We start from the raw sequence: 23,221 nt of genomic DNA, 5'->3' as shown, positions 1-23,221 counted from the left end.
TAGATTATACATTTTTACTTTAGAAAACCTTTTCAAGAAAAAGATGAGAAATGGCTTGTTCTTCTGGGCTCATGAATTCTGGGGGTTTGGATTATGTTTAAAGTCTGAGGGGAAAGGTTCAATGATCCAGAACAACTGGTGTTTTCCGCACTATCCTGATATGTCTGACTAAGCTCAGGTTTCCTGGGTCCTGGGCAAGCGTTCCAGCCACCCACGTAATGCTTGGAGAGCATATGGCAGCACCACCATGAGCAGCTTTCAAGAAAACAGTACTCTTGCTCCTTCTGCATAATAATGACAAGAAAATGCACCATAAAACTTAAGGTTTTTAATCTTTTACAAACATGTAAAAATGAAATGAATCTTCTGGCCACATTTATACTCTAGGCATCTAGTATGAGCAGGTTATCAGGCCTCTCTTCATGGTGAAAAATAAGAATTAAATGCCATCAGAAGTCAGTCCATCCCATCGTCAAATAGTTGGAACTAATGATCTACTATAAACTTTTATCTCTCCAAGACAGAGCTTAGACACTTAACTTTAATTTTAAAATCAGCCTTGAGAGACCTAAACTTAAGAAAGACAAGTCTGACTTTTACAGGGCTTGAATTAATAACATGAATATGTACTTTGGGGTACTATTAGGGTGGGGTGATATAAAATTAAATATTTTTTAATGGTTTGCATAAGTTTTTTTCCCCCTAAGTTTCCCTCTTTTTTGTGATGTCAGGATGTTGTAAATGCACAGTCTAGAGCTGCAGAATTGTGCAGTCACTGAAGGCTGCAGCAGACTCATGAGGTTAATGCCATGTATTCAATATTTTTCATTTTAATTGGTTATCAAGGAAAATTGGATTTCCCAAATAAGAATGATTTGTTGTCTTCATTTTGGCTTACTGAATAGGTATATAATTGTCAAGAATAGGTTTGTGTTCTGTCTCTAGAAAAAATTAGTCTGCTCAAGTCTCATTTCTCTCTGTTACTTTTGTGGGTTTTATCATATACTAATCCTTCAATACATTTTAATTGTGATCTGGCTCTGAATTCACCACATTAACTAAAGGCTCCAGATTTTTAAGCTTTACAAAACCTGTGATTTTAATTTCAAGGTTGCATCATCAGCATTTCTAAACAGTTACATGATATCCAATAAGGAATCATCTCCAAGAACAATTTGTCTTCCATATCATCAAACTCTTTTATAGGCTCACATCACAAAGGAATGCTGTGTACGTTTCAGATCGTCAGCACTTGCTGTGATTGAGAAGTGGATGATATTGTAATCTCTGTCAGAGTCAATGGGCAGCTGAAGTTGTTTTTTGAACTCCAAATACTCCTTTGATGTTAGTTTCTTAAGTGAAAACTTAGAAAAGGAAATTGCTATTGTAGGCATCTTTTTGACTCATATAATCTGTTTTTATTGGTATATGTTCTCTGGAAGGTTTGTACTCTGGATTTAAGTGCAATCACTTTTCCCTTCAAAAGTATCTGGGTTTTGTTTGTGTATTGAACAATCTGCTCAACAAAGAAAAGATTAACTTTTCCACATTACTGGAAAAGATTTATTTTCAGTTTCACTCAAGCAGTAGCTCCAATTCTAGTATTTCACGTGTAAGAACAACTGATTGATGTTTCTCTTCTGATAAATTGAGTATTAAGTGATGAGAGACACCCAAAGTCACATGCTCTGCCAAATTGTCAAATTCTACCTGATAAAAGTTCATCATTATTATTAAAAACAAAAGCAAAAACAAAAACCCATTTCATTTCTTTGGCTCTTTAGAAGCATTTTTTCATGACGAGGACATGCAATCATGACCGTGACCACAATCTTCTTCTTATAAAAATTTAGGAAATGCATTATGCATTTTGCTTGCTGCTTTTTTTCTTTTTTTTTTATTTTAATATTTCATCTAGAAACTGTTATAGGAGGGACTAACATGATTTATGCAATGAAATTAGACTTTTATTAAGGTATGTATACTATATGTATATCTTCATGAGAACTAATATTTATTCTCCTGTTATCTGGCTGCCTCTAGATACATCTATATGAGCAAATTAAATAGAGAGAAGATGATGGCTCAGATATTGGATGTTAATCATTCACAGTATTAAATTGTCCTTTTTCAGATTATTTCCAAGAGTCCTCACCTGAATAATTCCCAGGCATGCTTTGAAGCATAGCCTAGACCAGATATTATTTACAAAAGGCAATTTGGATAGTGCCAACCTGTTTTGGACACATAATTATACCACAGTAGTTGAACTCCAGGTCTTCAGAGTTCAGTTATAATTTGTAAGATTTTTGTGCTCAGTAAGTTTGCTTTGGTTACACAGACCAATGTTTGTTGTTACCTGAGATGTTCCACCAGGCACTGTCCAGCCCTCAGAGCTCTAAAAGAACATGGAACTCCCCTAGATCCTCTGCTGCATCTGTGAGCAGCCAGGACACATTCCATAAATCCAGTGTAGCTCAAATGATGTTAGATATTTATGTAAGGCCAACTGGATCAAGACCTGCACCTCTCCAGAGTGAGCTGAAAAGCTGTCTAGGTTCCATTACTTGTGTTGTTGCAAGAGTCTCAGATGGCACCAGACTACTGTGTTTGGCCAACTGAATGTGTTCTAGGAAGCTTAAGTATTTTTTCTTAGGCTTTCATAGAGTTTAGGACAGTTTGAAAAGGACTAAAATTAAAGCGCCTTTTCAGAAAAGGAATATATATTTGTAGGTTGGTATGAAGGCCATTTTGTGTTGTCTGTTTTGTGATGAGAAGGCATCAATCTTCCAAATACTCTTCCTGTCAAGCAAATATATTCTGTGCAACTAATTCAGAAAAAGGTGCCTATTCTGCAGATATTCAGTTATTAGTCTACTTATTGCATATCAGTATAATGACTTCTCTTTCCAGGAGTACAGGCAGCATTACTAAGCTGCTTGCTTTGCCAGTATATCATATCACTTGCAATCATATTAATGTAGCCAGATGTTATTTATATGTATGTAGATCTCCTGCTTGCTTTGGGAATTCATCTGTCCTGCCACAGGTACTCATGACAACTTTTGATGGCAATGTCAATCACTGCTTGCAAGCCCTGCCACTTCCTTGCAGATTCTTTTTATATTTACCCACAGTTTTCCACTTGTGTGACAGCATGTGATATTGTGCTTGTGCCTTTTTCAATCCTTAGACATTTTCCAGCTTCTCTACTAACTGCAGTGGCTCTGTAGCCAGCTGCTCCAACAGAGGTGCAATCATAAACTGGTTGTTATATTGTCTACTTGGGTTTGTTGCTTTTTGCTAATGTCAGCATGAGATTGAATTGGAAGTTTTCTGGCAGTTTCTGCTTCTTTTATACACACAATGTTCCTGTCTCTTCTCATTTCTTCATGTAAGTGAGGAAATGTGTTAGGTTGCACTAGGCTCTCCACAGCTGTTGGCAACTTTATTTAGTTTAAATTAAGTATGGGATCTTCTGCTATCTTATGAGTAGGTGAATATCAAACATATGAGGCTTTGACTTACTATTTTTACCCTCTTCAGCTGGCAATTCCAAGAAATTATTGTCCACATTCTCGACTGTGAAAATTTCACTTCTATCTTCTAGGATTCCTGCTCAACCCATACAACTGTAAAGTCTGACAAACGTGAAAATAAAAAGAGATGATGTTTCTGTTAAATATATCTTAAATTCTGGAAGTTTGGAAAAGAACCTTTCTGTCCACATTTTGGCCTCAGTCTCTCACAGGACTCCATCCTTTATTTCAATGACTCATGGAAACTAGTATTACTGACATCCTGTCTTTCTGTCTTTCTCTTTTTACCCCATTTGACTTTCTCATAAATGGGTACGATCAGGAACCATCATTCACCTATTCCTTTATCTTAGCCTTGAGAAGGCAATTAAAATCCAGTGCTTCCTGTACACCCTCTGCATCTTTGCTTTAAAAAGAAAATGAGTCCTTCCTCCTGCTGGGTTCCTATCCCCATCTACCCATTTTATGGTGAGTAAAAATAGGCCTCCTTGAATCTCCTATCTCATCTCATCTGTATTGAAATTGCCATCTCATCTGTACTGAAATAATTCCTATGTTTGGAATATTTTATTTCATTCCTCATTAACAAATATTTTCACGATTCTGTGAATGACTGTATTATTATCTTGAACGTATTATTCATATACATATGTATAGAAACAGATACAGAGTAAATTTGAAATTACTTGCAACTGGAAACAGGGTAAGGTGGATAGTGTAAGATTAACTCTAGCCCAGAATATTAACCCTAAGGACAGTATGTACCTTCTTATTGTATAATGTCTGTTTTCTGTTAACTACCCCCAATTTCCTTCCTCTTCCTCTTTGGTTGGTTTGTTTGATTTTTTTTCTCATACTTCAGGGAGGAAATTCAAGTTTTTATTCTTAGCTCCACTTGACAGCGACTAGAGTTATCAGAAAATCATAAAGTTTGGGAAAGGGCCTCAGAGACAGTGCTTAATGCTGGCTGTATTCCAGGCAGGTAACTCTAACATGGAAAAGAACACCCCTGGAGAGATGTATGATAGACTGGGTGAGGGTGAGAATTCCCGTGTTGTCTCATATCTGGTTCTTCAGGTACCACTTTACATGTGAGAGGCTATCAGCTGTGAATGCCCATTGCATTCCTGTTTCCTCATATTTCAAAAATATATTTTGGTTGTTAAGATTCAACTCTATAAGCCTTACTTTTAGTTTGACCTTTTCCAGAGCCCACACCATGTCATCTTCCACCTAATTAGCTATTTCTTCAGAGATATTTTGTGAGTGTGTCTCACTTCTCGGTTTTAGACTCTAAGCCTGATTTGATGAGCTAATGATCCTATTAGTAGACTCAGCATGGTAGTGACATTTTCAGGAAGAGTATATAGAAAAAGATTGGGAAATTGTTTGCGCTTCTTACACATTACTTATTTTCTTCATGTTCCATCCTTCAAAGAATCTGCATGATGACATTTTAAGGATAAATAGAATAAAAATATTTTATAACTGGGTGGCAACATTCTGCTGATTCTCAGTTTGCCTGGGAAAACTGCTCTTGAGGTCAGCATGTCTTGCTTCATTTCTAATTACCCAAGGAGTTTTTGGGTGTCTTTACTGTTTACAAAATTTTGCTGTATTTGTTTTCATTTGAACTAAATTGTGACTGGAAACGTTCTTCCTATCTCCTTTTATGCCACGTTTTGATACCAATTTTTATGAAAAAGTCAGGCTCTGACTGTAGCAGCTCAGCTGTGGCTTTAGTGGCTAAGAACACAATTGGTATTCAGGGATTTGTTTCTAAATTTTAACTATTAGTTCTGCAATTAGAGTGAGACAGTTTCCCTGTGGAAGATAGGAGTAGAAGCCAGAAGCTGCAGGGAATAGAAAGATCTGGAGATATGTACTGGAGATATTTACTACTTTGATAAGAGCTGTGATTTTAATCAGTCTTCTACCACACTGGACAAAATCGTTCCACTTCTGAGCAGTGGTAGGGATATAGAGTGGGTACAATACTTAGTGGGGTACTGTGTGTGAGCAGAGCTCACAGAAAGCATGATGTGACATTCTTATGGTTAGCAGATACTAGCAGAAACTGCAGCTGGATAGTTCCTGTTCAAAAATACTAATATACTACCTACTGCTGTTATCTATGTTATCAGAAAACCTAATAAGTAACGAACATCTATTAAGTCCTTATGTTTACAGTTTCCTCTGGTCATGATTTTTCCTAATTACTACTGGACAGAATATAGTTATAATCCACACAGGTTTTAAAAAGAAAAACAATCTTACTGTGAATCTAAATTAGACCAAAGCATTGATGAACTTGGAAGATTAATCAATTAATTGCCCAGTATTTCCAAGTGCCTGGCAATGCTGATGGAGTAAAAGACACTGGTTTATGACAGGTCCAGCTTTCCCTGTCTCTAATGCAACTGTGATTCCTGCATAGTGCCAAAGCATCACAAAGAATTGGTATTATGATTATGCACTTTCAATTTCAAGGGAATTTTTAAGTTTCTGACATTAGTGACTATATTTACTAGTCTTCTATTTTAAAGTCAATAGTGTTATATAAAAAAAAATTAAGATGAAGCACTTTCCCCTTCTTTAAAATGAAACTATTAAATATTTCAAAAATTGATTGAAAAAAAGCATAATCTTTTAATGGTCTAATTCTCTTAGAAGATCTCATCTTGTCTAAAATTACATTTTTCTCCTTTCTGTTGTCTTTACGTCTTACAGTGCACTGATAAATTTGTAGAGTTGTATTCAGACTGTTCCCCAGACAGCTTGTTTACAAGCACTTTAATATGACTGACTATGTACTTCATCTTTTGGACTTACACTTTGCCCATCCTCTGTGCTGCTTCAATGTCTCATGAGCAAATAGAAGTCTGTGTAAAAGCAAGACAAAACAACAACAAAACCCCAAAAAAACCTCACTTCTCTACTTGTCTTTTTTTTTTTTTTTTTTTTTTTTTTTAATCTTAAACCTGTTTTCTACACTTTTTCCCTTGAATTTTCTTCAGGTCTAATAATGTACACTTGCTAGATTTACTCTTTGCAATAGTACTTAAGGTCTTCTCAGTTCACTTGTCTTCTCACATAATTTCCTTCTATTGTATGTTTCTCTTCCAGAACACCTAGAGAGCTCTTTGACCTTTTATTTCACTCATCTTTTCAACCTGAAGCCTCTCACATATGAACTCGTTATTACCTGGCACAATGCTAACATTCATAGAAGCATATAATAGAATGACTTGGGAGGGGACCTTAAAAATCATCTAGTTCCAACTCCTCACCATGGGCAAGATTGCCACCCACTAGATCAGTTTCCACAGGGCCACATCCAACCTGGCCTTAAACACTTCCAGGGATGGTGCAGTTCTGACTTCTCTGCACTACCTCCTCCAGTGACTCCTCATTGTCACAGTAAAGAATCTCTGTCTAACCTGTAGCCTAAATCTCTCTTCTTTTAGTTTAAAAGTAGTCCCTCTTGTCCTATCACTGTCTGTGCAAAAAGTTATTCTCCATCTTTCACATAAGTTCCCTTTGAGTGATGAGATGTCCTCAAGCTTCTGTTCTCCAGGATGAACTTTCTCAGTCTTTCTTCACAGCAGAGGTGTGACAGCCCTCTGATGACCTTTGTGACCTCGTTTGCCTCTGCTCTAAAGATCCATGTCTGTCCTAGTTTGGAGGGCTCCAGAGCTGGATGTAGCACTCCAGGTGGCACACAAGGGCAGAGCAGAGGGGCAGAATCCTCCCCTGATGTGCTAGCTACACTGCTGTTGATGCAGCCCTGGATGCAATTGGCCTTGGTCTGCAACTGCACATTGCCAGCTCACGCCCAGAATTTCCTCCACCAGAGTCTCCCAAATGCTTCTCCACAGGGCTGATCTCAATGATTCATTACTCATTCTCTACTGATGTCTGGGACTGCGTCAACTTGCAGCAGCCTGGACTTGGGACTGGTTGAATCTCCTTAGATGCATGTGGGTCCTGATCATCGAGCTTGTCCAAATCCCCTGGATGGCATTGCTTCCTTCTGTTGGGACAACTGCACATCTCAGCTTGGTGTCATCTGCAAATCCGCTGTCATCATGTTTCTCCAATTCTTTGCTTTCTTCTTTCTCCTTTCTCCAATGCTTTGCTTCTTTCTTCTACTGTTTTCCACTCTGTCCCTAACCTGTAGCACTGCAGGGAGTTTTTTGACCCTAGTGCAGGAAGGACCCAGTTATCTGCTGTTATCTCTGCAATATTTGTGCAATTCTTTTCAATACTTCATGAAATTAAATATGGATTAAACATTATTTAATAGACTAATAAAATTGTCACATGCTTAAAAATTGAAGTAATTTTCCTTTATTATTTAATAAATCTCTTTCTTTTTGTATCTGTGCTTTTCAGTCAGTGGGAACGGGCATTTAGGAAACAGGAAGTATGACAAAGTATTCTTAAAAATTTGCTGTTGATAAGCTAGCTATAGAGCTAGCTCATCCAGAATTTAATTTCATATTTCAGATACAGTAGATATATCTCCAAATTTGCATCCAACTTTGCCAAGACATCATTCCAAATATTTTTTAATTTACTTGTATTATACTCTATGAAATAGTTTTTGCACAACCTACTGAAGGTTTGCACTGTCCTATGTTCATTTTCCTCCTACCTTCTTTGCTCTTGAAGTATTCAAATTATGTTCAACATTCTTGCAATGTAAAAGAAAGCAGCTTAGTTTTTCTAAATATCTATTTCTTCTCTTCTAAATTCTGACATACCAGATCACATTTATTAATTTTATCTGATGGTGTAAATGAAAAAAAGTCAGAGAACATGGTCATTACTTTTACCATTCTTCTAGCTGTACCATTACTTAGCGTGTTATGTGGATGGAATCTGAGCAAATATGTTAAGATTATTAACAAATAGTTGTAAAATCAATCCTTCTTTGGTGCCTTTCAATTATGTAATTATCTTATTAATTCTCTCTTCACTTCCTTTTCATAAATGATGCCTCTTCATATATTATTCTAGATGTATTTGTCTAACCATAGTGCTTCAAAATTTTGATTATTGACTGGAACCCCACTGTACTCATTGCTGAATGCATATGGATCAATACGGATGCAAACCTGTCTCTACTATGAAAAATATAAGAATAAGATGAAAGACAACACATTGACACAAAGAGATGGGATTAAAAGACAAAAGGAGACCAATTTTTCCTATTTTATGAGTTTTACCTGACTTTACAATTTTTATTTTGAGAATGTGTATTTTATTTTGAATTGACTCATGTCTGAGAAACAGATATTTTTTAAAAATTGCATTGGTTTGACATTTAAAAAAATATGACTAGTTGTTGCTTATGCTTTTAAATCTACAGGTATGAACTCTGATACACCATAAGAAGAACTTTTTCATTTAGAGGACATTGTCCATTGTCATAATTGGCATAGTGTTTGCTGCATTTTGCTTGTGTGTCTCCAGCTAATGGCTTTCTAGTCTATGCCATTCTACTAAAGGGACAGGAATGAGCCAAATTTTGTCTATACTTGAGCTATTTTGGGAAAACAGACATCTATTTAGTGTCTTTTAAATGTTATTGTATTTCGCAGTATTATTTTTTGTTGGATACCCTAAGCCTGTTTTATCTTAATATTTTCTGAATATGAAAGTATACTATAATTCTTAATTCCAGACCACTACTTCCAGTTCTGTGTGTGTTTTTAGACTTGTATTCTTGGGCTCAATACGGTTAAAGGCACAGCCTGGTTTTTGCTAGTGGAGGGGCTACAGAGGTGGTTTCTGTGAATAGGTGCTGGAAGCTTCCACCATGTCCAGCAGAGCCATTCCTGATGGCTCTGAAGATGGGCCTGCTGCTGGCCAAATCTGGGCCTATCAGAGAGGTTGGTAGCACTCCTGTGATAACATATTTAAGAAGAAAATAAAAAAAAAAAGTTGGGTATGCATTTTCTCTAGTCAGAGAAGAGGAGGAGATAGGAATATATGAAGGAATCAACATGGAGACACCAAGGTCAGTGGAGAAGGAGGGGCAGGGGTGCTCCAGGCACCAGAGCCAAGATTCCCCTGCAGGCCATGGTGAGACCATGGTGAAGCAGGTGTGCCCCAGCAGGCCATGGGTCCACGAGGAATGGAGAGTTCCACCCACAGCCCCTGGGGATCCACGGGGGATCCAGAGATGCACCCACAGCCCATGGGTCCATGAGGAATGCAGAGATCCACCCACAGCCCATGGGGGAGGTCCCCACGCCAGAGCACCTACACCAGTGACAATTCACAAACGTTGCTCATCTGAATTCTGTACAGACCACACTTTGGAAATTGCTATTAGGATGGACTGTGTCATCCTTGTCATGCTTCTGATCACAGTGAGGAAGGACAAGGAAGTCGTGAGTGTAACTCTAAGGAAATGCAATCTGTTTTAAGCACTGATTATTATACGAACAGCACAGATAACTTAGGCTCATTTGGACATTCCTGCATGAATACTCAGCGTGGATGGCTCGTCTCAGGCAAAGTAGGTATTAGGGAGAGCTGGGAAAGGAGCAAGGTCAAATCTAAGTGTAGAGCTTGCCCACAAGTAGAGTTTTTTTAGATATGGGAAATTTTAAGTCAGTGTCATAGTTTGTTTGCCATCCACATTAAATCAAAAGCATGTCTTTGCTCTATAATGTCTATAGTTAGCTCTTGGATTCTGTAGCTGCTTAAGGCAATTGGTGTTCCTGTCAATTTTCCAAATAATCTGTGCCATTAAATTGATGAGACTGTCATCTCCACTGGTTGGTGGCAAAGGACTTTGCTCTTGAGCAGCTGTATTAATCCAGTCTGAATTTTTCACTGTTTGTGAGATCCCTGTCCTGATGGCCCATCTACCAGGAGTTAAAATGGTTCCCTGGAAGCCCATCTCTGCAGTTAGTTAAACCCAAGATGTTTGAAATGAGACAGGTGGGCTCAATGAATTGCGTGTTTCTGTGTAACTTTATTTTGTCAGGGCTTATTTGACTAGCTGTACACGTTGGCAGCTGCTGACAGACAAACACCTTATCAGTGGTCTAAACAGTTTGATTGTTTTAACAGCGAAAAATGGATTGTACTTGATGCATTTTTCAAGTGTTTCAAACTAAACTCTCCACACTACAGAAATGTGCCTGATGCTTTCACAAAACCTATATGCAGTAATTGAAAATATTCATCATCATTCCCCATTTCCTTTCTCATCTCAGTTCTGTTTTGTTCTGTGAAGATTTTGTTATCAGAGATAAACTGTAATGTGGTGTTTTGGAATCAAATAATGATAGAAAGAATTATATGGAAATCTGTTATCAATTTCAAAAAGCGGGGATGCCTCATTTTAATGGGAAACATAAATTTGAGCCTGGATCTCCTATAGCCCAAGCAAAGTTCAAATCCAGATTGTGGTGCATGACCATAAGCATTCCTATAAAATTCTACTTTCAGACAGTTGGCTTAATAACTCATATCTGCTTCAAATAAGGAATTAAAATATATTTAAATATTTTAAATTACTGGGGCATGGAGATATTCTCTACTTTGCTTCATCCACAGTCTGTTTGGCCTGTGTCACAATTAGGGAGTAACAGTACCGTAAATTTGCCAAAGCACCTCCAAAACCACTTCATCATCTACAACTCCTTTAATGCCTGTATGAGAACCACTGCTTCCCCACCAAAACTGGTTCTTTAGGAGGAGAGATGCCATACACTAGGTCAAGTTAGGAATTGGAGATCCCTCTCTGTAACACACACCAGAGTCAGTACAGACAGATGAACATTGAAGTATCTGAAAGTGTGTCAGAAAACATACTTTAGAACAGAAATCAATCAACCCAGAAAAAATTATTGTCTCACCCCTTCAAGCCAAACTCTGATGGTAGGTGTTCCTAAGCTGCAGTCCTGCCATCTGTGCTATAAAGTCATCAAAAGAGGTATGTTGCTAAAACATGCTCTTTCTTTCTATTGAAAAATTGAACAGGCTTGAGTTTATGCCATTCACCTCAAAATTAATCTCAAAGTGTTAATCCTCTGTTTTTCTTTGATTTGTAAAATTCTAACGGTTTCTCAGATATCTCCAGAAAGCTATTGGCTTTTTGTTTGCTTTGTTTTGACCTTACCAGTGAGATTTCTTATAGAAATAAAATTTGTGATCATATTGTGTGTCTATCTCTCCCTTCCTTCTGCTTGTCCATAAATTTTTAACCTGTCCACCAAGTTCAATGAACTTTGACATAGACACAGTAATTTCAAAGATGCTCTGTTCCTAGACATATTGTGAAAACAGACATCTAAATACTTGAGAGAGAACATACAGCTGTCCACAGTATGACCTCAGCCCTTGTCAAACAGCAGGGAATACATATAGAAGGATTTTAAAACTTCAACTATCACATAAATTTTATGTTGAAGTCATATCTTCCTAGCTAGCACTGGGAACAACTCCATAGGAAATGAAAATATGTGGTGTAACTTATTCATGGAAATAGTGGTTTTACATTTAAAAATTATGGAATTGCATCCAGCTGGGATGTTTGCCTCAGCAGCATTTACAGAAAGCATCAACCTTAGGCCATGGGAAACAGTATACTGAGGGGAGACACCAGGTGAGCCAGGCCACAGTGGGAAGAGTGGGGTCATGGGAAGTGGTAGTATGCTAACAGAATCATCCTATATTTGGTCAAGTTTCTGGTTCTTGTTCTCAGTTGGTTCAGTACCTATTACAAATAAAGTCATGTTCTGAGTTCACGTTTGTGATTGGACCTTTGCCCTTGGATGCTCCTATACCTGGCTGCGTTTGCCACACCCACTGGTCTTTGGATCTTGCCCACCGTACTCAGCAGTTTCCATGTTTGTTATTTTTGTTATTAAATAGAACCATCATTCCCATCCCTTATTTTGCCAGCTTCCTCTGGCCAAGACAAATAAAGGGTCACAGTGAACTCCAGACTGTGATGAAAAATGTTTCTTTAAAAAAATTCAGTTGTACCTTTCACTGTATTACATTTTTTAAAATACTTAACACTACATTTCTCTTTTTTCATTCTTGCTGTTTTCTTTTTTCTTTTCTTAAGAAACTTAGAAATAAATATTCAGTTCATACTTGACACCTGGTTATGGTGCTGTAGAAGCTAGAATGAGCTTTTCCTTGCATTTTTTGGCTTCTTAAGTGTCTGAACACTTACATTTTCTTGCCTTTCCTACATTAGCACTTAAGGGAGCCGTTTTGGAGATTACCATCTGATGTCCTGTTTTCTATAAACTATCCTGAATCACCTTTACAAGATCTGTGCCATGCTGTGAACCTAAGTGTTGCAATCTGGACAGCTATTTGCCTTCTAAACCACAGCCAAAAAAGTTTTCAAGTTAATAGCATATAACTAATGAAGAGGAAATCCTTCTATCTTGAACTGAGTTTACTTTTTTCCTAGACTGTGAATTCATAATGGAGAGCTAGCAAAATTCAGGGGAAGAAAACCCCAAAAAAACAAAAGGAAGCAAAGAAAATTAAGGTCAGTAATTTTGCTCAGTGCAGATGGAGCACATCTTCATACAAAACATCCTGAGGCAATCTACTCAACAAGCCACCCCATATGATGAAGTATATCATTGTTCTGAATTTTAATATGACAAGTCTGCTTTTAAGTCTCTTGTTTGTGCTTTAGTACTTGAAGACTATGGAAGGATCACAGTGGGCTTCTTCATCTACCTTTATTTATTGATCATACATTGGAAAAAGAGAGCAGACAGAGGTCCTCACCCTTATGACACTGAGTGAAGTACCAAGCTCAATGTATGGGAAAGGATTTTACACAAATTGCGGAATAATAAGAATGAGATATCCATAATAAAATTACTTTTACTGTAGCCAAGCATCAAAACACCTACAGAGTGGTGTGGGCTCTTTATATGCACCTACAGTGCATCACGTGTTTCTTTGTTGCCAAAACACTTCTCTGTTCCTTTCAACCAAACTTGCACAGAAGCAGCTGTTCCCAAACCACACTTGTGACATAATTCCATTCTATGTCTGAAGTCATTATCATAGTCCTGTTGCCATGACAACAAAACATTCTCTGTTGCTAATGCATATGTCTAAGAAACAATTAGAGAAGTACCAGTATCCCCAAATTGACTTTCATTAGAATAGTTCAAAAATTAGTCTCTAATACCATACATTGGGGGAAAGTTTGTGATAAATCTCTTCTTTAATAAATTATTCCAGGAAGAAGGAGTTTGTTTCAGCTATATTCCCCCTTTATAGCTCTTAACGTTTTAGTTGAACCTAAGAAAAATATGTGAAATCAACAATTCTATTCATACTGCTTCAGAACATGCAATTATCACATTTAATCAGGAAGTCTTAAAAGGAATGTGAACATTTCTTGCTAAATGCCTTGCTTCTCCTTCTGAATATTTTAAAATACTCAGATCTAGAAAGCTTTAGGTTCTTATTGCAATAATTTTTTTCACCTTGCATTACAGTGCTTAGAGAGGAATTCACTACAGGATGTCTGATTATACAAACCTATTCTGTCATAAAAATGGGGATCATTTGCCACTAACTTTTCAAGCCTCATTCCACATAAACTTTATCCCAATTAAATTTTAACTATATGATTTTCAGATTTTTTTTATCTCTTCTTTTCTCCTAGTTCTTTATACTAATTTACAGTTTGATGGTGATAATAGAGACAATACATCAAAATAGTTTTAAGGGTGGTAGGGCTATTATCCTTCCAGGGGTGTTCTGCCAAGCCAGTGGGTCCTTTCCAGTCCTAAACTCCTGTACAATTATGATGTTTTTACCTAGCATGATGTGGAAGCAGAAAATGTGTGGGACTGTGAGCTTTATATATGTAACCAGACATTACAGCTTCACCAAATTAAAAAAATGTTCTTCAAACAGAATTTGTTGTGAGATCAATCCTGCCAAAGTTGCTAGTTCTATGTTACTCCATTACTTTTCTGAACTCTTTATTTGACAGGTGTCACTTTAACAACATGCATCTGTCATTTCACAGAGCAGGAAGCACAACTATCTTGAAACTAATTTCTTGTTTATTTAAAAACGTGTTTCATGTGAAACATTTTTGTTCCTTTTTGTAAGTGGAAAAAGCCATCATTCAAAAACAAGTATTAAAAAAAAGTTCACGGCTTCAAAAACATTTTAACAAATTATGAGATAAAAACACAAAGACCCCCTAACAGTATATCTTTCTTTTATTTTTACATACAATAACAATAATAATGGTAATAACAATTATTGCAATTCAATGTATTGTTCAAACTTCATTGCTTTATATTCTCACTCAGTGGCTGAAAAAAATCACAACTGCTAGATTTGGTAGAGTTGAAAAATGATAGTACTAAGGGCTAATTTCTTCCTAACTCCGTAATTTCTCTAAGATTCAATTAGATGAAGAAATGAGGTCATCATAAAGAAAATGGGGCGATTCATAAATAGCCCTCAGCAAAACTGATTGTTGCACATGTGTGCAATCCTTCCTCAGCTGAGAGGCGGTGGGTCTAAGCTTTGTAGCTGAAATGTGCATCACTCTGGTATAGATTCAGCCCATAAAATCAGCACCCATAATGGCAGAGAGAAAACCCTTATGTTCTTGAGTCATCCCAAGAAATTCCAAAAAGGATTACTAATTTTTTTCAGAATTTTGCCATTTTTGGGGACACATGAGTCTCCAAAATAAGGACTAGTTCAAAAAATCTCTCTACAGGCTTAAAAGAAGAGATCTCTGTACCATAACCACATCCAACCACTCTGAACTCATCACTGAAATCAGATTCTTCAGGACAGGTCATCTGGTGGGAAATGACATGGAACCTTCACAGTTATTCAAAGATATATTGGTTGTGTACATGCAACATTTGAGGAACATTAATTCTTTAGATATTATGAAATACTTTTTCAGATTTTTTGAAATCTCTAAGTCTGTCTTTTGAATGCATTAGGACCTCTGCCAGAGGGTAGATTTAGAGTCCCCTAAGGACATGTCACCTGAGTAAAATTCACTCAGGTGACACTGAACAGTTTGACATAAAAATCCCACTCTGATCATCTTCTCTAAAGGCTCTATCTTGCACTAGATTTCAGAAGGTTTATAGAAGATTAGGATTTGTATACAAAACAATCTTTGACTGCTTGTTCCAGGTCTGGACACATGGCATTATGTCCCTCATAGGTTTTACAGGCACACTACTCATCAAGGGACTCACCTAAGTAAAGAATATTCTTAAGTTCCTGCTGTACATGGCTTGGAACTATTTTTAAGATATGAGCATTAAGATTCATCTTTTCTCTCTCCTTGTACTTCCCTCTTACCTAATTTAGACACCTGAACACTAAATATTTTCCATGTATTTTATTATTAGCTAATCCACTGCATTTGGAGGCGGAACAGATGTTTTGGGATAATATACACATGTTACCCACAGAGGAACTAAAAGAGTGTTAAATATCCAGAGAAATAAATTTACAGATACTTTTTTTTCTTCTTCTTTTGTTATAGGCAATAGAAAACATATGAAACACAATTACAGCAAAAATATTAGCAAGGCTGTTTCAGACAGTCCCTGATTATATATGAGACGACCACAATGCTGCAACTTGTATAATCTTCATTTTTATTATTTTATTAAAGATGCAGTTTAACAAGCAATGAGTCTCTTTGTATTTGTTGTGGGTGCTTGAGAATGAACAAATTGGGTCTGTGGCTGGTAGCAGGGAAGTGTTTCTGCTGAAATTCTTGCTGGATTATTAATTCACACAGCTGGTGTTCCTTTCTCCTAGAGATGTGGGAGACTAAAGAGCAGGCCATTTAAATGCTGCTGACTATGTCTATTTTAGCAAGTGGTATAGAGCAAAAGAAGGCCACTATCAAAGCAACTAAAACCACAGGCCACATGTGGATCATGTGGTTCCAGCAGAGAAGCTGTGGATGCCCCAATCCTGGAAGCGTTCAAGGCCAGGTTGGAAGGGGCTCTGAGCAACCTGTTCTAGTAGAAGTTGTCTCTGCTTGTGGCAGGGGGATTGGAACTTGATGATGTTTAACTCTCTTCCAACCAAAGCCATTCAATGATTTTATGATATAAAACCATTGCATTATATTAATGTGAGACTGGAAAAAATATTCACAAACTTTGGTTCAAATCTGTCTGAAGGATCAGTGTTAGGGACTTCATGTCCGCATCAGGCGTTGAAATATCCTTTTCATGCACCTGAAAATGATCTTCCACTTCTGTTTCCTCAGACAAAAAACTTGCTCATGTGCACTAAATCACATCTGAAATGGAAACTATGCAATAGATGTGGTTTCTGGAGTATTGTGTCAGAACTATATTATTGATCCATCCTAAAAACTAATACTGGTCCAGCTTTTGATTAATATATTTTATTTACTGATCTAGAAAGAATTGCAGCTGGTATTCTCTCAGGACAACCATAAAAATATTGCTCCTTTTTCTACAGTTTTTGCAGTAGAAGTATTCCTGGTCAGAGCACAGTCACCTCTGGGAATTTGGAAATGATGCTTAACAATGACACTGAATGGTAGAATAATGTGCAAGATATAAATGATGAGGTGACAGAGGTGTGCCTAGGGAAAAATGTTTTCAGTGCCTGTTTCTCCTATATGGAATATGCTTTGAAGAATTTAATACTTTTCAGTAGCTCTTGTAATGATAGATTTCATTTCCTAATCATCATGAGGTCTCATTCTTATGCCTCTTGGTAGGTCTGTTCTAGTTCCCAGAGGAGTCAAGTTGGATGGCTCTTTGTCAGAAGAGTTCGACATAAGCCTTTACTAAATGCAACCTACATGGATAAAACATAAACTTTGAATTACTTGCTTCATCAAAGCAAACCAAGTGTTTTTAAAGAAGCAAGCACCTTTATTATTTTTATTATTGTTATTATTTCATCATTTTATATGGTGTTTGTACAGATTACTGCAATGTTTTATTGTGATTTTAGAAATTTATAATGGGAATGACAATAACTTCGTGGAAATTATTTTGCTCTTGTGCTTTGAATTATTACTTTTTACCAAGTTCTTCAGGCACAATAGGTAACAAAAGTCTCAGGATTAATAACATGAAACCATAAACCCCGCAATGAGTTTGTGGTGGGCAGTACCCAAAGATGTGAGTTATATCAGATTACTCTTCAAAAGTGGGTAAGAGTTTGCTTCATAATAAAATCTAAATTCTTTGCTAATTCCCTTTGAAGTATTCACAGAATTTTAACGTGAAACATTTATAAAGGAAGTCTGAAATTTTTAAAAATGTCTGCAAAATGTATCACAAGACAGCTATTGAGACCAATGCAACCTCAATCAAGAGAGGAATTGTGTCAAAGAATTTTACACTGGATACAGATTTGTTCCTGTGCATCTCCACCTGATATTTCTGCAGGTCACTAAGAAGATCTCAAAAGCAGGGTGAGAATAGAATCACAGAGATTGTCATACTCCTCATCTGGGGGAAAATGGATGGTGATAGGAGCAGAAAAATAAAATCAATATTTTGGGTTTTTTTGTTTGTTTCCTTTCTTTTCCTTCCCATTTTCACCATCCTTCAGATCCAGAGCTTGGAAAATTCATGGAAACTACTAGGTGAATAAAAGACGAGCTAAATTCTCAGTTGAAAGTGTGGATGAGATGTGAAAATCAAAATTATGAGGTACTTGGAACAACAGGCTTGCAAGTACCTATGCTGCATCCGTGGAGATTGTGAACACAGGAAACATCCTCCTTTGATGCTATGAGGTAAAATGCTGATTTGAGGTAAAATATGTTCAGATAAAGATGATGAGAAGGAGCATAGGAATTATTGTATTGAATCAGACGGGTTTTGTATTCCTTCTCCTTTCTTGAGTCTTGCAGCTTTTGCTGCCTTCAGAAGTGACCAGCGTCTGGTGCTTGAACGGAGGTTGAAGAAAATGAACTTAATGAACTTAGCTAGTTGTGTGAAAAAGAAGGCAGAGAAGAGGATATGTTCTTGACCCCTGCAGCTATCAATTTACCCTCAGAAGCATAACAATAGATTACTTTAATATTCATATTTTTGTTATTACTCACAAAATTATTCAGCCCTTTAAAAATCTTTCATATTTGACTTAATAATCTCCTGCTGAAGTTAATTCCAAAGGATGACAGCATGCTGTGAAAAGTATTCTCTTTCACATTTTTTGCTGTACTTTTATGTTCCATTTATTTCATTGCATATCCTTTATTGATTTATTATGTCATAAGGTTAAAAGTAGGGTCTTATCATTCTGCACTTCATAAAAATAAATAGAAAGAACAGACCATTCAATTTTCCTATGTGAAATAAAACTCAAGCTGTTTTCATATAGTATATATATTGGAGAGTTGAGTTTCTCTGCTTTCTGTACCTGCAAATAGAGAAGGTAAGGATGACAAAATTGTTTATGTGGTGTATTCTGCATATACTGTTTCTCTCTATATTTTTCTGTTATCAAAAGTTGATTGATTCCTAAAGAAATTTCAGGAGCACCTCAGATATTAGTGTAGAAAATAAGCCTCACCTATCAATTAATTTTTGGGACTCATCATCCCCAAGTTTGAGTTTTACTTCAGAGTATCACATGGAAATAAAAATGGGGAAATACCACATTTTTAGACAAAAAAGGGAGCATTGTGTTTATTCTGCCATATGTACAACTTCATAAAGAAATTCCTATTTTTATATTAAGATCTACATTGTAAAGGATCTGAAATCCTTCATACCATGATTCATAGAATTAAATAGAGGCAACTGCTTTTATGTCTGTGAATGTTGGACCGAGATTCTTTCAGCATGTTTTTAGATTAAACGTGATCTTGATTCCCAGATCATCACATTTTCTACTACAAAGTGGAAATAGAAGTCAAGAAATGTACACCCAAACATTCCAAAGCACCGTTTCAGTACTACTTAATAACATGTGGAATCTTACTGTTGGTAAGAATCCCCAGAAATGTACATAGCCATATTTGTATATTGAGAAATACAATCTTAATTAACCTTTAGCACAAGTAGCCGATGAAGCTACTTTGCCGTGAAATCGTATCCTGAGTATCTGTATTGATTCAGGTAAGCACAGATAATTTTTTTTTTTGTTTAATTCTTCCTTTTCTAAATTTAAACTAATTTTTTTTTTACCCACCATCTAGATTCCTCTAGGCAACTCTCTGGTAAGAATGGGAGCTGTGCTGTAGGTTTTATCCTCCAGGTCAGTGTGGTCAGTCAAACAGACCGCGTGACTCCAGAGGAGTTCCAACCTCCTTCTATTTGTCCTACTAGCTTTTCCCAGGGCATCACTATCTAAGAAAAAAACACAGCCTGAATTTTTATGCAACTTTATGTTTCTCTTTCAACATTGAAATGTGTCTGTAACTGCACAAGATGATAAGAAAGGGAAGACTGGAAGGAAGTGGAAAGGGCTTTAACAGAGCTTCTTGCTCCTTCTCATTTTCTCAGCTCTTTGCATTTCAGAGGCATAGCAGTGTGTCAAATGGGTCTTCAGGAGAGAAGCTGCATGCTTCCCCCTGCTCCTCATGCTGGCATACTTCTTCTCTGTAAAGAGGAAAAAAACTCTCCTAAACCCTAGATGCTTCAGTTTGGGTTCTTTGTATTCCCAGTATGCTGGAGGTCTGCAAATCTGAAGTACTTCCATTTGTGCGCATGTAAGCAGGATGAAGTGCACCAGAAACTGAATTTTTCTCAGCCTGTCTCTTCTGATGTCTCTGCATCAACTGTCTGCAGAGCACTTCCATATAACATACCTTCTGAGAGGGTTGGGCCTGCACAAAGTGGAATTGCAGATGTTAATCCTTTTTTTATATAGTGTGGAAAGAATTGATATATGTTTCAGAGATCTAGGTTTCCTTCCACAACATATCTTTGAATGAGATGGTTTGGTACATTTGCTTGGTACTTCCAGATGTTCATCCAGGTGAGCAGGTTTCTGTTTAAGCAATAGAAGTGTTGCCACTGCTGACCAGCCCCTGTAATAAATTCACTGCTTCATCTGCTGCCTGGTATTTTTAAAGCATTCAGTCATTAAGCAGGTCACCCAGGTTCAATTTCTTTTTCTGCTGGATGAAGGGTATTACCTGTGAAATGTTTTATGTTCATAAAAATGTGAAGTTTTTGCTCTGTTTTCCTCTTTGAAGCTGTGTCTGTGTATATAAATGATTGCAAGGGTCTCTGGCCTGAGAAGGGAAAAAGAATAGTGGTGTAACTCTGCACCTCAGTGCTGAGTAGTGTTGCCCCAGAGAAAGAAGGCTGGAGTGTTGGAATGCTTCTATGTCCAATCATCACTTTATTTTGTCACAGGATTGGCCCTGGGAGCAGAAACTGATATTTTCCAACTGGCTGGTGAATAAGTGTCTTTGTGTTGTCTCTGTACAGAGGTCATTATTTTGAGGTTGTTGAGAGCCCCTTTTCAGTGCAGTGGGTATCTGCATGCCCACCAGAAGTGCTGGATGTCACAGAGCTGTGTCATTAGCACTGGGGGTTGTATTGCTGAAGCTTTTAGGCATTTAAGAATTAAATTGGATCCAGTCTGTGATATCTTTCACTCTCAGACATTTTATTGCTGCTTCTTCTGTGCTGCAGATAATCCAAATTTGTGACATTGTAATACTTTGTTTGCTTTCTCCTTCTTACAGGAAATTGTTATTTTCAATTCCTTTTTCTATCATTCTTTTCCAGCAGTAATTATGGCTTACTTGATCAAGATATTCAGAGGTTGGTAGTATGAGTCACTTTTCCTATTCAGTCTCCACAATGTCAAAATGATACTTTCTAAATCTAAACACCTGCCAGTCCTTTGCAGTACCAAAAAGAGCTCCATTCTCCATTCTTACCATTTCCAGTCTCTTTTTTGTTAAACCACAATCATATCATCTGCATTCTCTTCATGCAAGTCTTTTATTTCACATCAATGTACATCCAACAGGTTACCTCCTCCTGTGCAACCAGTACCTCTAATTGTTAGTGAGAATCTACCCTCTAGTTGCTTTTGTGTGTCTGTAATGTAAATCTCATGCATAAAAATATATGTGTATATATATTGCTGCATTAGAAATACAGCAAAAAACAAAGCAACTAGTTTCCACACTGAAACTACTAAATTGTGTTCTCAGCACGTGGAGAATTATAACAGCTGGGGATGGAAGGAAAGCTGGTGGGTCAGGCTAGTCTCTCCTTTCCCACTGCCAGATTGTTCTCAACAATATATTCTTAACATTCCCTGGCCTATTTTTAAATGCATCTTCTTTTTGTACTTCTTAAGCCTGAAAAAGTGAGAGACAGATTACTCTTTTATAGCAGAATAACTCTCTTTGACTTAATGACAGTTAAATTTATTTTATTTGGTGTATAGAAAGAGATGAAGTGCATTTCATTTTTATAAAGAACTAAAATATGGGTAGTATGAAATCTGAACTGAAAAAGGGACTGGTCCAAGGACACTAACAAATTTGTGAATTTTCAGTTTCTGAAAAATGTGTGATGGCTTTCTGAAAGACTATTACTTGGTGGTTTTTGTTTTAACTTCTATACTCTAGTCAGATAGCTCCTGTACTAAACTACGAATAGGCCAAATATTCAGCTGCTATAAATCCAGTATCCCTGCTGACAGTGCTGCTTGGCCATTTGCACCAGCTTAGGATCTGTCCTTTTGATCTGGCCATATGTTTTTTGATAATAAGCATCACAAATTAGGAATGGATTTACAGAAAATCTCTTTTTCTCTTTTACATCCCTAAGGATAGATAGGTGAGCACAAGCTTTCAAATATTACCAGCTCTGATTTTGGCATTAATGGCTGCTGTTTCAAAATACATCACTCTGTTGCAAACTTTCCAGTTTCTTGACTACAGAAAATTATGTTGCAAGTGACTCTTAGTCAGCTACTGCACTAAGAAGTGATACCATCAAAACTAACCGGAAAATCTTATGGGAGCTAAAGTATCAAAAAAGGTACTGAGCATGTAACTTGCCTTCTTAGGTTTAGCCTATAAACATTACTTACTAAGCTTTATTTTTTGTTCTGATTTTATTGGTTTTAAACCAGAAAAATGCATAATTAGAAATGAGGGAACAAATGAGAAAGATGTGGGAGGAGCAACAAAACTGTTGAAACAATGAAATGAGAGAATCAACACCAAATGAAAAGAGCCAAGTCTCCCTGAAGTTGTGTGATGTGCCAGTGACCTACAAGGACCATTTAACAAAATGAAGTATCCTTCAAAAATTTTACCTTTGTTAACATTAATCAAGTGGTACATTAATAAAAGAAATAATAAAAAAAAGACCCATTTAGAACTGAACAACATGAAATACACAGGATAGAGGGGATATGAAAGAAAGAGTCTTACAGTGAATTGAGTTTATTTTTTTGGTGATTAGTTTAACATATATAACACCTCAGCTTTTTTGAAACCTGATTAATTTAGCACATTGTCAAGTAAGCCAATACTAAGGGGATAATATCAGAAAGAAATAGGCTCAAATATTTTCTTAACTGGGGGCAGAATTCTGAGCAGCAATCACATATAGACTTACAAAAGGATTGATGGTGCCTGGTACAGAGTGAACTACATTGTCATTATGCAGACCTGATTCTCTCTC

The sequence above is a fragment of the Motacilla alba genome, chromosome 3, assembly GCF_015832195.1.
Source record: "Motacilla alba alba isolate MOTALB_02 chromosome 3, Motacilla_alba_V1.0_pri, whole genome shotgun sequence".
NCBI lineage: Eukaryota > Metazoa > Chordata > Aves > Passeriformes > Motacillidae > Motacilla > Motacilla alba.
The sequence above is the reverse complement of the archived record's forward strand: the minus strand, read 5'-3'. Positions refer to the sequence as shown.